The sequence below is a fragment of the Octopus sinensis genome, linkage group LG21 (assembly GCF_006345805.1).
Source record: "Octopus sinensis linkage group LG21, ASM634580v1, whole genome shotgun sequence".
Taxonomy (NCBI): Eukaryota; Metazoa; Mollusca; class Cephalopoda; order Octopoda; family Octopodidae; genus Octopus; species Octopus sinensis.
The window spans coordinates 1106628-1123770 of NC_043017.1; the positions used below are offsets into that span (position 1 = coordinate 1106628).

A 17143-nucleotide genomic window follows, 5' to 3' on the forward strand; every position below is an offset into this window, starting at 1 on the left:
TGCATATATTTATACAGTCATAAAGGTATAGATTCTTAATCACATATATGCACACAATGCACACACATACATACATATACATACATAAACCTACATATACACACACATACACACACACATATATATATAGATAGATATATACATACACACATACATACGTACATGCACGGGCATACTTAAACTGACGTAGTGTCTAACGGCAAGGATGTAGGTAGGGGTGAGAGATTACGCATTATAACATTTGGTTCTTTTGAACGTATGGTGGATATATGTGTGTGTATGTTGGTATATATATATATATATATAAAGCCAGTTAAGTTTAGCAGAACATTCGCTCACTGCAACTAACGTTGAGAGCATCATGAAAAGAACAACCTGTGCGGTGTTAATGTGTCTTCTGATAGCGTTTGCTGGGCTCCATGAGACCGAAGGTATGTATGTTTGTACATGTATGCATGTATATATGTAAGTATGTATGTATGCATTTATACATATATATATATATATATATATATATATATATATATAACATACAGTATACATTCAAACACATAAGGAATCCACTCGTGGGATTCAACACGCTAGAAAGAACAGCTAGGTACTACAACCACAAAATTAGGGGTAAAATCCGACAGGAACGAAATGAAAGAATAAAAATATTTTACCATTTTTTTCATTTCGTTCCTGTCGGATTTTTATCCTTAATTTTATAGAACCTAGCTGTCCTTTTTAGCGTGTTGAATCCCACAACTGGATTCCTTATGTGTCTATATGTACACTGTATGTTATGAGTAATATATAGTCTTTGAACTAAATTTTTACGCGCTAGGCTCTTCGATATGATTAAGTACATATATAGTAGTTATATATAAAAGTAGTTTATAATTATTCTACTATCTCTTTCGCATTCATATATTAAGAGTTTAGATATTAATTATAAAAAAACAAATTTGAAATCATTGATCTATGCTAATTTAGTTAATGTTCTGAAGCTCCCTTTTCAGTTTGTAAGATAGAAATTTCAATATCATAAAATGCTTTATAAGAAATTTAAAGTGCCTCCGTGATAACTGTAAACCTACTTTTGGGCCACCCTGTATGTACATATATATACATACATACATGCATGCATACATAAATCCCAAAATATTAATTATGATTTAACATGGGAAATAATAAGTAAGGCTAAATCATATAGTATAGGAGGGATTTTTTGTTATTTATGTTCAAATGAGTTTAAGGAAATTTTATTTTATAAGCATGATAATTTAGTGAATAACTGGGATGAGTGCAAACTAAAATGCAGATATAAGTTACTCTACTTAGATAATAAATTTCTAGATAAATACTGAATATTTCTTAGCCCTAATTAGCTCCTTATTTGTTGATTTATGTAATAGTATTAATCTGAAATATAGTAGGTGATTTATTACATGGTTTTTTATATGTTATATTAAAAAAATAATTTAATATGCTATTAATTTTATAAATTTATTACTTCATAATAATGCTGAGTATAAATAATTTGATATATAATATATATATATTTATCTTATAATAAAGTTAAGTTTATATATTTTGTTATATTTCTGTTATAAATTTGTTAAGTTATAATTTTGTTAAATTAATATACATGTATATAATCTCTTTATATTTGAAATAGATTTAGTTGGATGTTTATTTAATCTATTTTATTTAATATAGAAATATAGATTAGTAAGGTAGTATATATAGATTAAACTTAATTTTTACCTCTATGTTTGTATTGAAGTATGAATATAGACATTTATATACGTATTTATTTATATGATATATGTGTTTGTGTGTGTATGTATGTATGTATGTGTATATGTTTATGGACGTGTATATATATGTATATGTATATACATTTATTTATGTGTGTGTATGGGTGTGTGTATATATGTGTATGTGTATGTATGTATGCGCATGTATGTATGTGTATGTATATATATATATAAATATATGTATGTATAATTATATATATATGTATACGCATGTATAGTTATACCTCAAATTTTGATAAGTATTAGAGATTTTGGTTATGATCACTAGTTTTAGATTATAATTATAAGTGTATATGGGAAAGAATTTAATAGTACGTAGAAGGGTTACTATTAAAAAAAATTTATATATATATTTATTAATTTTATAAGATTTTTAGAGTTTATATAATAATTAGTGGTTTTTAATTATTTAATTTATTCTGTATTAAGTATTATTTATGATAGTTATTTTATTAATAAATCTTATAGTATAGAGTGACTCTATTCTTTATTTGTGACTTCATTCTATTTACATTTATTGATAAACCTTAACTGTTCCCATTCACAATCTTCATTGATAAAGCGTATCTGTTCCTCACGCTTAATGAATTCTTCAACAATTTTTGTCTTTTTTTGCTAATAACGTAATTCCACGAGAATTCTTATAAACGCTGTAAAGACGTTTTCCGATTCAAAATTTTAGTTCATTACAAAGCCTCGCTAAGATTAGTGTATATTTATATTTAAGATCTTTAAATTTTAATATTTATAAGTCTTATGGTATAATATTATTGTTTTTTTATGTATATATCGTTGTATATCCAAATATCGTAATTTTCTATATAATTATTAGATATTAACTTTAAGTTTATTCGTAAGAATTTACTTAGCGATAGATATGTTGTTTGATAGCAAGTATATGAGTTTGTATAAGTTAGATTCATGTATATACATGTATTAATAGCATTAATTGTAGTTTTAAATTTCTTATAATTATTATTTTAACTTATATATTGTCCTTTTAAATTGTTAATTGCTAGTTACATTATTCCCATTGATAAATATATTTATAGTATTTATTTGTTACTATATAACTACGAATTGATTATTTCTTTAAGTACTTTAAAGATAAGATTTTTGAAAGTTATTATTTAGCCAAAGAAATAAAGATAGTTAATTTACTATAGCGTTCGTTTAAGATGGTTTGTTCGTATTTTTGAAATTAGCTATTTCATATTTATTATGAAAAATTAATTTATTAGGTCTTTATTATATGTGCATATATATTTATTTATACAGAATATTTAGATCTTAATTATTTACTTATATACATTTAAATATTTTCATTGATATTTTATATTTTAATAATATGAATAATGATTTTTTTTGGGTAAAATTTATGTAATTAGATATTGACTATTACTGATATTAGATTATTGACGGGTTTCTTACCTTAAAAATTAATACTTCAAAATTAAAATTAATATTTAACATTATAATCGTTGTTTTGACATAATCATAATCGTTAAGTTTCTAGTTTGATAATAGAGTTTTTTAAAAGAAAATTTATTATATTATTTATTTCTTAAAAAATATTGTTTAAATATTTTTGATTATTTATTTAAATATTACAATTAACCTGAAGATTGACTGTAACCATAACTCTGATTATTAATTGAATTTAAATTATTGTTATTCGAATTGGTTACGGGCATGAAACGATCGTAGTGTTTTTACTCTTTATCTTAATAAACTTTTAATACTTTTTGATAGTTTATAAAAAAAAATAAATAGATATAAAAATATAAAAATATAAAAAATATTAAAATATATATTTAAAAAAAATAAAAAATAAAAATAAAAATAAAAAATAGAATATATAAAATAAAAAATAAAACATAAAAAATAATAAATATAAATAAAGAAAAAAATAATTAAATAAATAATAAATATATATATATATTTATAATTTATAAGTTTAAATTATTAATTTAAATAATTTTTTTAAATTTTAACTTTAATTTAAATATTCTAATTGGATTTTTATATTTTATGTTTTATATTTTTTATATATTTTTTAATTAATTTTATTTCTATGTATTGGCTTATGATTTTCACTGTTTGATTTGCCTAATAGTGGTTTTATCTCTAATTTAATATAATATATATGTTTATATATATATATATATATGTGTGTGTGTGTGTGTATGTGTGTGCGTGTCTGTGTGTGTGTGTATTACACGTTTACATAAAATGCATATGCTTGTGTACATCTAACGTATTCTAACTTCTATTCCAGCACGATGCCATAAAGTCAACTGCTTCATGAATCCCTGTCGTGTTGCAAAATGTCCGAAGTACCCCAACGCCAAATGCGTGTAAGTAAACCTAACTTGTATATTTCGGCGTGGAGAAGGAAGGCTTAAGCCATGTGAAGCTTAGTCTAATTTTTATTAAAACTTATATGTAAATCCTACAACATACTTCGTTCGTTCACTCTTTCATATATATGTATTTGTTTCTACATATTCATTTATATGTATTTAGAGGGAGAGAGAGAGAGAGAAGAAGAGAGGGAGGAAGAGACGGAGAGGAAGAGATAGAGAGACTGAGTAAAAGACGTTCTGCATTGTATATGATGCACAGGATACGGGGCTGATGAACTTAAGACCCAAAATGTATCTCGACTTCAAATTTTAGCAAAAGGCCAGCAATTTCAGGGGAAGGTACAAGTCGAATTGGACGACCCCAATGTTCTGCTGTTGCTTGGCGATACCGAATGGATGAGAAGTAATGTCGACATTGGTGGGATCCGAAATCAGAACAAAAGACGGACTAGTCACCGCCTTACGACATCTGAAAATGTATTTTATCTACCAACTAAACGAAATCAACCACCAATAACTAAGCTCTTAAAAGAACAAGGGCGTTAAGGTCAAACCTTGTGTAGGCAAATGGTTGACCCCTCTACTCTTCTTCCCCCCTTTCTGACAGATAGATAATTGTAAATATGGACGACAGGGGTGGCTGTGTGGTAAGAGGCTTGCTTCCTCACAACGTGCTTCCATGTTCAGTTGCACGGCGCGGAAACTTTAGCAAGTGTCTTGCAGCATAGCTTCGGACCGACCAAAACATTGTGAATGGTTATGGTAGACGGAAATTGAAATAAGCCCGGCCTATATATATATATATATATATATATATATATATATATATATATATATATATATATATATATATATAGAGAGAGAGAGAGAGAGAGAGAGATAAATAGATATATGAATACATACATATATATGTACACCTATACATATATATATACACATATACAAATATATATATACACATATATATATACATACATATATATATATTTACATATATATATATGTATATGTATGTATTTATATACATATACATACATACCTGTATATATATATATATACATATACATACATACCTGTATATATATATATATATATACATACATAGATTAAATGTGAATATAAAATATATCATCAGAACGTTCACTAGCGTATCAGCAGCAAATTCGGGGCCGTCATGATCCTTTAAGCAACTATTTGACCAAATATAATAAGAAAAAGAGTATAATATTTCCATTCCACAAACTACAAAACTGAAGTGAATTTGAGAGAAAAGTCAGAGGAATCAATTTTATTGAGAAATCCAAACCCGTTTAACACCAGCTCCGGACTGGGGTCGATGTAATCGACTTACTCCTTTTGTCTGTCCTTGTTTGTCCTCTCTATGTTTAGCCTCTTGTGGGCAACAAAGAAAGAAGAAATGTTAGCACGCCGGTCAAAATGCTTAGCGGTATTTCGTCTGCCGCTACGTTCTGAGTTCAAATTACACCGAGGTCGACATTGCCTTTCATCCTTTCGGGATTGATTAAATAAGTACCAGTTACGCACCGGGGTTGATATAATCGACTTAATCCATTTGTCTCTCCTTGTTAGTTCCCTCTGTGTTTAGCCCCTTGTTGGTGGTAAAGAAATAGGTATTTTGTCTGCCGTTACGTTCTGAGTTCAAATTCCGCCGATGTCGACTTTGCCTGTCATCCTTTCGGGGTCGATAAATTAAGTACCAGTTACGCAATGGAGTCGATATAATCGACCCCCCCTCACAAAAAATTTCGGTCCTTGTGCCTAGATTAGAAAATATTATTTAAGGCAGAAATTTATTTACAGCAACATCAGTTTATAATCTTATATTTTAGCGATAAATTATTAAAGACAAATTTGGTATCACTAAAATATTTGTGGAAATCTGTTTATAAACGTTAGAAAATTCATAAGAGAGTTTATCATGTTACTTATCAAATATAATGACGTTTATTTCCGTTGCATAGTTTCCCCGATCTATGCTTCATTTTGTAATATTCTATAACTTCATTTAGGGTAAATTAGCTAAAAACATGTCGTCACTTTCTATTAGTGTAAATGGAAACAGCATGGAATACAATCCCAATTGCTTCAATGTGTATATGATGCGGAGATATGTTGTATTTTTGAATGTTGAGATATAGCAGCTTGTTATTATATTTGATTATGTGATGAATTATAAGAACATATATTAGTACTAAATGTATTTCTTGTAATAATTCCTCAGTTACAATATTCTCTGCTATAGCGCTTCCTTCTACGGCATTTCTTTCACCTTCGTAGTCCTCAATCTGTAACTTGAAGCTAAGGTCGGCTATTTAACCGAACTCTATCTTCATATGACAGCTAATGACTTCGTCGCCTTTTATGTCAGTTTGCTTGTTTTGACACTTACACTGCCCGGTCCTGTCTTGATTCTTAACCTACCACTACGGCCTATACAACTCTCATTGCATTAAATAATTCTCATTTTAAGTCTCAAACTATCACTCACTATGAGTTTATCACTCCGATCCATGTAATAAGCATCTTATAATAAACATCTCACCTTTTAAATCACTGTCGTTTTAATTCTCCCACTATCTTCTGTAATTCTCTCTCTATAGTTCAACGTCCTGACCAGCGTAATAAGCATCTAACCTTCCAAAACGTTGTCATTTTATATCTCCTTCTGTCACACATTCTCTATTTACCGTTTAATAGCTTTCTCCCTCTATATTGTCTCGTTAGAGTAACAGAACTAGCAAACATTCGCGGACTCAAATCTTGCTCGTTTCTGTGGTCAGATTAGTATTATTAGTAAATAGTAATAGGATGAAATCACGAATGCGAGCTTGACCCCGTAAAAACCAATCAGTTTTGAGAACGTTTAATGTTATAATCGCAACATTGCAGACGTTCTATGACAGAATCATTATTTAGCATATCGGCCGAATCGTTATATCGTTTGAAATAATTACTAACTTACAAGTTACTTACTTGCATACTTAAATCTTCGTTTCCTTTGGAGCGAAGGCCACGGAAAACTTTCTTTTGTGCGTCTGTCCACTTGTATTTTTTGCCTTTTCGTCTTTACCTCAGAATCCCTTCTCCCTAAAGGAAGCCCTTCATCTCCCAAGTCATGTCCGTTAGAATTTCTTCGACACTCTTGCAACTTCGCTTTCATCTAAGCAGGGTTGTATGGAAGAGATGTTTGAGGACTCTAACCTGCACGACCTTCACAGGAATCGTGGTCGGAGTGATGTATAAATGTGTATGTATGTATGTATGTATGTATGTATGTATGTATGTATGTATGTATGTATGTATGTATGTATGTATCTATGTATGTATGTATGTATGTATAGATGTGTAGAGTGATAGATGGATGGTAAAATGAATGTCTGGGCATGATGGACAAAGGTGTAGGTAGATAAATGGATGGCTGGATGCAAAATTGTCTGGTTGTCCTGGAAGAACATCCTGTAAACGATTGGGGGAACAAAATCCCATCGTAACTATTGAACCGCACTCTTCAAAACTTGCACTAAGAATAAGTACAAGTTAAATTTATTACCTGCTTTTATAACAAGTTGATGCAGGTAGTTTATCCCGTCCCGCTCTGGATTTCGGTTTGTCTGGCTAAAATAATATAACTTGTGATTTTCCCTCCGACATTCTAATCACGCGTGCGTCATAGAGGAGCTGTGATCTCGCGATGCAGAGATTTAGAGACTTAGTCTAGCCAAATCCTCCGCGAAATATTAGTGTTATAAAACTTAATATTACTATCAAGTTAAAGCTAGTGTATAGATTTGTCAGTTGAATATTGTGACGAATACACAGTATTGTTCTCTGTTATTAATTACAGTTCTGAGTGGAAGAGATTTTCCATTGAGTTGTCAGATATTTTCGTTCTGTTTTTTTTTTTCTAGTGGAGCTCCATCGCTCTAAAACAGAACAGAGGAAAAAATATTTTCATACTTTCAAAACGCATAAACAAGACTTATAGAAGTAGGAGAGAGTTAAAGGAAAAAATCATCAAAGGCTCCGATTAACAGGATTTTCGTTTTAATTCAAATTACACTTGAAAGGAGTAAACTAAATCGAAGAAAAAACAAAATCGAAATCGAACTAAGTAATCTGGCAACAAATACGAAGGTTTGCAGAAACGATCCTGGCTTTGAGTAAAAAAGAATACAGGAGAATCAGTTGATTATAATTTTATTCAACATATTCCCCACTTCACGCATTTATTGTAACAGTTGTTCTGTTTTTCTAAGCCCTGTAAAAGAACTCGGAATGCTGAGCCTCCAACCAGGTGTTTCGCGATAACTTTAAAGCCAGGAATTTTCCAGCAGCACTTCGTAGATAATTCTCACTACAATAACAATAAAATGCTGCTGTGTAGATGTAACCCTTAAGAAGATCAGGTTGATTTGCGGTAAAATACTAATCCTGGTTTAATTCTTTAAAAAATAAAATAGAATATTCCTTATCAATTTCTTTATCTCTGTTTCAGACCCAACTATTGCAATGGCTGTAATTACTACTTCGTCCTGAACGGAAGAAATGTGAAATGCTGAATAGCTACGATGCCCTTAAAATAAAGTGAAAAAAATAAATATTTGAGAAAATGAAGTAATAATTTGTTGAATCATTATTCATTTTTTAAAATCCTTTCTTGCTCTGTTTTTCTTTTCTTCTCTTTTTACTGTGTTTGGAGTTGTTTTATTACGAATTTGTTCAAACAAGCACATGCAGAAACAGACATAGGATTTATGTTGTGTTGGAATGCGACAGAGGAGTTGCAGTTCCCATCTGTGAAGATCTCACGCACCAGATAATATTGTCACCCTCACACTCGGTGTGTGACACACTAATTGTGTTACTTATCGCCTAGCAAATGCTCCAAAATAGAAGTGTGTTCAAAGATTGCAAACCGTCTCAATAGAGAACTCAATGCAGTGAAATATCTCGCCTGGAAACAGTATTATTAGTGATTGTGAAACCTCTGGAATGCTCGACACAAACAACTCTTTGGGTGTGCGTTCGACCGCCATTCGAACAATATGGCCAGACCTTCCATCTCATTTGGTCTTTCAGAACCGTTGCTTTAAATGAAGTGCTTCCCGCAGACGCAACGCCATCTGTGTTTGGAGAAAAAGAAAACAATTCCATTTAATGTTTAAAATGCGATTAAGGCATTTTTGGTAGAATTGTTCTCACAATATGAAGACGTCAACGATTGAGAACAATAAAACAGGTATGGTAAGACAAATGATTTGGAAAGAGCCAATTTTCTGTTGTTATTTATATATTGTTGGCGGCACCAAACACACGATTCCAAACCACCAAATGCTTGTGCTGCCGTATTTCGCAGACGTATATCCGTGCCCATATTTCCATCATTTTGTACAGAGCTTCCAAGGCTGTTGGGGTTGACACGTTAGTCGCCGTCGACGCAGCCATGCAACAAGTTGTACTGGATTACATTTTTTCCGGTGGCACGAAGAGTGACCTAACGTAATTTTACCAGTAGCACTCAAGCGACCTGTTTGATATATATATATATATATATTATATATATAATATATATATATATATATATATTTTTAAATTTAATTGTAATTAGAATTTACATTGTAGCCACGAAATTACGTAGTCTTTTCCCTCATTATATATTGTTTATTCATTTTTGTACTTTTTGTGATCTAGTTATATATTTTTAAATATATTTCATTTTTTATTTATGATTTGGTTTATGTCTATCATTGTTTGAATTGCATAATAGTGTTTTTTTCTCTAATTTATATATATATATATATATATATATATATATATATATATATATTAATATATAATATATAAGCAGAGGAAGCACATATGTGACATGTACCCATCACATGCTTAGTTTTAAAAGATGATCTCTTCTCCGACCAATAAATATTAAGTTTTGTCTCAAAGAAGGCGTCTGTTTCGTTTTCCTTCTTGTTGATAGCAGAGATACAATGGCTTGCGGTACTGTTGGTTCTAATATCAATGCTTCATTCCTGCGTCATAGATGGATACCAGTAATGAATGTTTGATACGTGAATACATCATTAATTTTACTATGTCTTACTTTGATGTACGAGCTTTACAATTTACATCAAAATTATTCGAAAACAACGTGATCTCGGCCTCTGGATATCATCCTATATTGAACATGCATCCATCAATTACTCTAACTTGTGTCTCAGACATAACCACATCAGAATATTCAAAAGATATATTTAAGATTATGCTGGAAACCATCTTATAAATTTTCGTTCTGTGAGTTTTATTAATGTCACCAGCCAAAAATTACGATTGGCGTTTACTTTTGTGTAATTATTTTTCTTTTCTTTTTTTTATTCGCTTCAAGATTCCGATGCAATAAACTTATACATAACTCTGACAATCTTAATACGAAACTTTTGAATTGAACATATATATATATATATATAATATATATATATATATATATATATATTATTTATGTATATAGGTATGCATATATATGTTATATGTGTGTGTGTGATACCTATACGTATACACATGTAAGAAAACCGCATCGTTATTGATGCATATGTATGTGTGCGTATATATATATATATATATATATATATATATTATATATATAATATGTATCATACAATGTATGCAATCACACAGGTAACATATGTATATCCACCATTTATCTACATATGTGTAAATGCGTATGTATGCATGTGTATATGTACCTATGTGTGTTTCCATCACTATGTGTTAGTTTCAATTGCATTGTTTGTCGTTTGTCTACTGATTTTTTTTTGATTTTTCTTTTATTTTTCACTTCATTTACTAAGAAATAAAATACTTGGTAAAAGATCTAAAATATGCAAAAAAGAAAAAAGAAAAAAATAGCGGATCCTGTCAAAGTGTTACGATGTCGCTCATTAACCCAGGCAAATGTTGCCGTCAGCCATTTTGACAGGGAGAAAGTATGTATCAGTCAGCTTGTTAAGAAAATTACTGCACGTTTCGTTTTTTTCAATGAAAATGGCCGAACTTACATTTAATGCTTCAATTACATACACACGTCAATAGTTATGGCCTCTTACCTTCACTATCACTTTCCATTCTCCCTGTGTCACTCTTTCTATCCATCTCCCCCTTCTCTCTCTCTCACCTTCTGTGCTTTTTTCCGCCAAACAAGCAACCAAACACTATTTATGTCATTGTTTTATCATTATTATTATTATTATTATCATTATTATTATTATTATTATCATTATTATTATTATTATTATCATTATTATTATTATTATTATTATTATTATTATTATTATTATTATTATTATTATTATTATTATTATTATTATTATTCGCCTGCGTGCTGGCAGAATTATTAGCACGCCGGGCGAAATGCTTAGTGTTATTTCGTCTGCGACTACGTTCTGAGTTCAAATTCCGCCGAAGTCGACTTTGCCTTTCATCCTTTCGGGGTCGATTAAATAAGTACAAGTTACGCACTGGCGTCGATGTAATCGAATTAACCCCTTCCCCCAAACTGTCCTTGTGGCAAAAATTTGAAATCATCATCATCATTATCATTATTGTTGTTGTTGTTATTATTATTATTATTATTATTATTATTATTATTATTATTATTGAGTGACAGAGCAGTGCATGCCATCAAAGTGACACTGGGGTAAAAATATATGAAGCCCAGTATACCCATCATGATTACCCGTCTAATAAGTGTACACTAGGCACATGCATCACAACCATAATCCCATCAAAGTAAATCTCTTTTGGTTTCAAAGCGAAGAACTCTGAAATGTCCCCCAATAGATTCTGTAAACTACGATACAAATAGTTGTCTGAAGGAGCAAGGTCGGGGGAATAAGGTGGATGAGGAATTTTTTCCCAACCAAGTTCTTCGATCGTCTGTGATGTGATCTTTGCAGTGTGGCGTCGCGCATTGTCCTGATGAAACATCCCTCCTTTTCGATTCACTAAAGCGTGTCTTTTTTCCTTCAAAGCTTGGTTTAAACGCTCTAATTGCTGATAGTAGACTTGAGAATTGATTGTTGTATCAGGTGGTAACAATTCAAAGTGAATTACTCGTTTGCAATCCCACCAGATAGAGAGAAGAACCTTTTTCTCATGAAGTTCCCTTCTTGCTTGTGGTTGAACTTTTTGCCTTTTACCAAATCACTGCTTACGACGTTTAACATTACGATAGAAGATCCATTATCCGTCCATACAAACATTTTTTTGGAACAACAGTCTTTAATAACAACCAAGATGAGGACAAATGGTCGGGGGAATAAGGTGGATGAGGAATTTTTTCCCAACCAAGTTCTTCGATCGTCGTGATGTGATCTTTGCAGTGTGGCGTCGCGCATTGTCCTGATGAAACATCCCTCCTTTTCGATTCACTAAAGCGTGTCTTTTTTCCTTCAAAGCTTGGTTTAAACGCTCTAATTGCTGATAGTAGACTTGAGAATTGATTGTTGGTATCAGGTGGAACAATTCAAAGTGAATTACTCGTTTGCAATCCCACCAGATAGAGAGAAGACCTTTTTTCTCATGAAGTTCCTTCTTGCTTGTGGTTGAACTTTTTGCCTTTTACCAAATCACTGCTTACGACGTTTAACATTACGATAGAAGATCCATTATCCGTCCATACAAACATTTTTTTTGGAACAACAGTCTTTAATAACAACCAAGATGAGGACAAATAACCGTCGAATGTAAATAATATAAATAATGTAAATACTGCGCATAAAATTTCCGCTCCGTCCACCAAAGTCCGTTCACAGTGCATCAAGTACTTAAACCGGAGGCCAAGTTTGAAGAAACCCGCTCAACATACCTGACACATACACTTGCAACCCTGAACCACGCGCTTCGGTAACTTCTGAAAATGTTGCATAATTCTTTCTCCGTCTTTAATTATTTATTTATATTCTAATCAATTCTCTTTCTTCCTCGAGTTTGAGACTGAAATTTGACGCGATTAAAGATGTTCTGCTCGAGTTATTTTGATTTATGTCGTGTTTTTTTCTCTCTAAACTTTGTTCTGTCAATTTAAATAAAGTGACTGTCTAAATATAAACGCCGGATGATTATTTCACTAGAAACTGCCATCTATAATGATATCAAATCTTAAAAATTTCATAAATCTCAGCAAATAGAAGTTTAAAACTCACAGCTTTACAATTTCAATTATTAACTTGTCAAAAACCTGTTAAAAGTGCAATTTATATTCTTGTTGTTAAACAACAACAATAACATTAATAATAACAACGATTTATACTTTGCCATAATTATTAAAGTGTAGGACAATAAAACTTGAAGAGTAGAATATATTTCTAGTGTCAGGCCATGCTCGTTCTGAGTTCAAACACAACCCAGGTCAGTTTTAATACTTAATAAATGCTATATAGGTCACACAGTGGAGGCACATGGCCTAGTGGTTAGAGCAGCGGACTCGCGGTCGAGGGATCACGGGTTCGAATCTCAGACCGCGCGATGTGTGTGTTTATGAGCGAAACACCTAAGCTCCACGCGGCTCCGGCAGCAGGTAATGGCGAGCTTCTGCTGACTCTTTCGCCACAACTTTCTCTCACTCTTTCCTCCTGCATCTTGCAGCTCACTTGCGACGGACCGGCGTCCCGTCCAGTTGTGGAGCCTATACGCCAAGGAAACCAGGAAATCGGCCCTTATTAGCCAAGCGTGGCTCGAGAAGGAACAAACAACATATAGGCCACACACAACAAACAGCATGGTAAGATTCTACAGTTATGAAATGTTTCAGCACAGACTCTTTGGCTCCGCCTTTTTGGCGATTCTGATTTGAGGGTGATTTAGTGAATATCAATCATTTTATCGTTTCTCACATTTTCACGTTTCTTTCGCATTTTCCCTTTCTCTGTGTATTTATGTGTACGAATATTTTTTGTTATCTATGCGAGATGAATGTCAATGTCTCGTATTTATCTCTTAGTCTCCCTATCTGCATATATATGTATGCATGTATGTATGTATCCGCGATATCCATTATGTCTGATATATATATATATATATATATATATCGGCGTGCACATGCGAGTGTGTGTGTATGAGTACGTGGTTGCGCGGCACGTGTGTGTTTCCTTCCGGAGCCAATATATACCATCACCAAAGCAGGCTCCGCAAAACTATCGTCCTCTAAACTGATTTCGCAATATCCTCCTTCCGTACATGTACAATATCGATTTGCGCCATTTTAATTCTCATTTTAATTTCAATATATTTCAATCACTTGATAACCGGAACAACATTTCATTGCTCTTGGAGTGTTTTGCTTTCTATGAATGTTTTTACATATCAATCATACTTTCTTATTCAACCAACCTATTATTATACACGTAATGAAGTTTTACCAAAGAACAGTGAATTTCCAATGTGAGTGTGTTGGGAAAACCTATACTTAAATCTGCGCTTCAGTCCGACACGGAATGGCACGAATTACTTCGGTTTCCATGGCGTATAATTCAGCGAGACTACTACACGTTCCGTGGCAGGGCCACCGTTTCGTTGGGGGAACAACATCTCAGATATTGCTGGAACCATTTACAGCTGAGTAGATTGGAGTCACTTTAAATCCAGTGTTTTGCTCATGAGCACAATATACTACCCTGTCTGGAAATCGAACCCACGTTCTTACGACAATGATTACAGTGCCCTTACTACTGGACCATGCACCTTCACGATCTTTCAATGTGGTGTACACTTAATATTTGTAAAATACATTATTCCTTATTTATGAGGCAGTTATATGTTGGCGCCGCTTTTCATGTTTGTATTACTGTTACGCTATTCATTACTTGTGATTTTGTTTCTTTTCTTGTTAGTGATATAATGAAGGAGAACCGCCTCTGTATAGTATCGTTATTTACTTTATAGATGTTATTTATTACTCAGATCAGAGAATCCAAACATATTATTAAAGGCTCTAAAATTTGTGATGTTTCCTAATTTCATTTTCAAAAGAATTTCGTGGTTAGCACTGAGTCTAAGGATACATTTTCGAAAGGAAAAGGGTGCCACATGTGGAATCCAATGTACGAAGGTGGCGGTTTTGTTGTCTTAATGTAAAAATGTCAGGTCTGACTTCGGTGAGTTCGAGTTGTTCATCGGCAAGACGTAAAATGTAACCAAACATGCGGAATCAGGATTCTGCTAGAATATCTTACAGTTGTTTCGAACTCGTTTTTCTCAGAATGTCCTCATTTGGGATCCGGGCCTGAAATTTTACTCTCGGGATCAATCTGAGGTAGTATTGTTGGAATGCATATATACATATATACAATAGGCTTCTTTCAGTTTCCGTCTACCAAATCCACTCACAAGGCTCTGGTCGGTCCGAGATTATAGTAGAAGACACTTGCCCAAGGTGCCACGCGGTGAGACTGAACCCAGAACGCGTAAGCAAGCTACTTAACATACAGCCACTCCTACGCCTATATATATATATATATATATATATACATTTATTCATATACACACAAACATATATATATATAAATAGGGTATATAAATATATATTTTTACACACAGATACACACACATAGACACACGCATATATATATATATCATAAAATTTCGTCAGAACATATACACACTAAAAACACATACACTCGTAGTAACACACGCACTCAGCAACAATAAAGAGAAAGACTTCTACTTTTATTATTCTTTCTTATGACTGATCTATATTCATATACGCGGGTGTCTCTTTTCATATTTTGCTCTCCATATGTTTCCATATACTATAAACTGAAAAATTGAATGGCTTATGACATGTCCACCGACAATAAAGCAGTGCGTTCAACAATTTATGACAATTAATTAATAGTAAGAAACCACTATCTTGATCGAATTATAACAGATAGTGAGATATGTATTGTCTATGCGAATAATTGGCTTAAGACTCTGTGAATATTGTCATATGCATTTCTATTTCAAAAGCCAAACGAGATCAACACCTGGAGTAGTGGCGAAAAGTTTGATGCATTTTGTCTTTTAATTTAAATTTGTTATACCCAAGTACAATTCGATTCAAATATATACGTTGTATATGTTTTATATACGTTGTATATATTTCGGCGTTTAATTTTAAAATTTCTATATTTCTGACCTATGTTCAAAACTTTTAGCGAAGTAATGATATAGTCCAAATAAAATATAACTTTGGGAAATTAATAAAAACAATTCTAATTTCAGTCGTGTGTTCCAAAATTTTGGCCATGACAGTAATAAGATTTCGGTGTGTATTTTATATAATACAATAGGTATAGTTCAATTTAAATTATGGTATTACGGGAAAAGCATCTCAGAACTTTTGTCAGCTTGCTTACCAACCATATGGTTCCGAATTCAGTCCCGCTGAGTGGCATCTTGGGCAAGTGTCTTCTACTATAGCTTCGGGCCGACCAAGGCTTTGTGAATGGATTTGGTAGACAGAAACTGAAAGAAGCCCGTCGCATATATGTATACGTATATATATATATATATATATATATATATATATATATGTGTGTGTGTGTGTCTTTGTGTGTCTGTGTTTGTTCTCCCACCCCAACATCGCTTGAGAACGGATGCTGATGTGCTTACATCCCCGTAACTTAGCGTCTCAACAACAGAGACCCATAGAATAAGTACTGGGCTTACAAAGAATAAGTACTGGAGTCGATTTACTCGACGAAAGCCGGTGCTCCAGCATGGCCGCAGTCAAATGACAGAAACAAGTAAAAGCATACATAATTTACATTATTTATAATAGCCGGACATTTGTCCTCATCTTGTTTGTTGTTAACTCAACTTTTCGGCTGATATACCCTCCAGGTTTCATCAGGTGTCTTGGGGGAAATTTTGAACCTGGGCTCCCGTTCCTAAGTATTTTTTGATGTTACTGTTGTTGTT

General features: G+C 32.3%; 1 long non-coding RNA gene across 1 annotated transcript; it reads left to right on the forward strand.

The window, feature by feature from the left end:
- Positions 1 to 298: 298 nt before the first annotated feature.
- Positions 299 to 8810, forward strand: LOC115223022. The gene is made up of 3 exons (XR_003882765.1): positions 299 to 431; positions 4084 to 4162; positions 8688 to 8810. It is a non-coding gene; the product is annotated as an uncharacterized LOC115223022 (long non-coding RNA).
- The last annotated feature ends 8333 nt before the right edge of the window (positions 8811 to 17143 follow it).